Source organism: Panthera pardus, unplaced genomic scaffold, assembly GCF_024362965.1.
Source record: "Panthera pardus isolate Hobbes unplaced genomic scaffold, ASM2436296v1 HiC_scaffold_20, whole genome shotgun sequence".
NCBI classification, from domain to species: Eukaryota; Metazoa; Chordata; class Mammalia; order Carnivora; family Felidae; genus Panthera; species Panthera pardus.
Genome location: NW_026526766.1, coordinates 32,201,489 through 32,203,132, shown reverse-complemented (window position 1 = coordinate 32,203,132; position 1,644 = coordinate 32,201,489).

Below are 1,644 nucleotides of genomic sequence, written 5' to 3'. Positions count from 1 at the left end.
AATATGTTACATTGTACTTGTTTCACAGTCTTGACTATTGAAGTAGGCCACTTAGGAAAACTGACTAAATTATAATCCAAACAACTGCAATATATCCCTGAAGTAGAATTACCATTAAATTTGGATTGTAATTAATATTATTGTCAGAATAATTCATTTAGTTCTGATAATGAACTACAGTTGCAAGGTACCTGTGATCCTTTTGAAACCTTTATGTGAATGAATTACCTTTGAAATTACCTCAGAGACACTACTTGTAAAAAATGAGTTTCTCAAAAAAAAAAAAAAAAAACAAAACCAAAGCTTTTGGGGCCATCGCTGGCATAGTTGATAGAACAGGTGACTCGATCTGGAGGTTTTAAGTTCAAGCCCCACATTGGCCATTAAAAAAAAAAAAAAAGTTTTGAGGTGCCTGGGTGGTCAGTTAAGCATCCAACTTAGTCTCAGATCATGATCTCTCAGTTAGTGGGTTCAAGTCCCACATCAGACTATGTGCTGCCAGCTCAGAGCCTGGAGCCTGCTTTGGATTCTGTGTGTCTCTCTCTCCCCCTCCCCTTCTCACGCTCTATCTCTCTCTCAAAAATAAGCATTAAGGGGCGCCTGGGTGGCTTGGTCGGTTGAGCGTCTGACTTCAGCTCAGGTCATGATCTCATGGTCCGTGGGTTCGAGCCCCGCGTTGGGCTCTGTGCTGACAGCTCAGAGCCTGGAGCCTGTTTCAGATTCTGTGTCTCCCTCTCTCTGTGACCCTCCCCCGTTCATGCTCTGTCTCTCTCTGTCTCAAAAATAAATAAACGTTAAAAAACAATTTAAAAAATAAAAATAAACATTAAATTTTATTTTAATTTTTTTAAATGAGTTTTTCAGCGTGCCTTGGGTGGCTTGGTCAGTTGCTGATTGAGTGATTTGTTTTTAATGTTTTGTGTGTGTGTGTGTGTGTGTGTGTGTGTGTGTGTGTGTGTGTGTTTGGTTTTTTTTTTTTAGAGAGCCTGAATGTGAGTGGGGGAGGGGCAGAACGAGAGGGAGACACAGATCCTGAAGCAGGCTCCAGGCTCTGAGCTGTCAGCATAAATAGCCCGACATGGGGCTTGGACCCACCATGAGGTCATGACTTGAGCCAAAGTCAAAGTCAAAGACGCTTAACCCACTGAGCCACCCCAGGGGGTCCCTAAGTGTCTGACTCTTGATCTCAGCTCAGGTAGTGATCTCATAGGCTTTGTGCTGATGGTGTGGAACCTGCTTGGGATTCTGTCTCTCCTTCTCTTTGAACCTCCCCTGCCTGTGCTCTCATCCACTCTCTCTCAAAATAAATAAACTTTTAAAAAATGAGTTCTTCGGGACACCTGGGTGGCTCAGTCAGTTGGGTATCCGACTTCAGCTCAGGTCATGATCTCAGGGTTTGTGGGGTTGAGCCTGACATCGGGCTCTGTGCTGAAAGCTCAGAGCCTGGAGCCTCCTTTGGATTCTCTGTCTCCCTGTCTCTCTGTCCCTCCCCACTCATGCGCACATACGCTTGCTCTCTCTCAAAAATAAACATTTAAAAATAAAGAAGTAAATAAATGAGTTTTTCAATTGCTCATAATACTAATAGCAAATTACATAATCAGTTTTTGATGTTCTGAAGTCCATTGGACTCTAGAAAATATA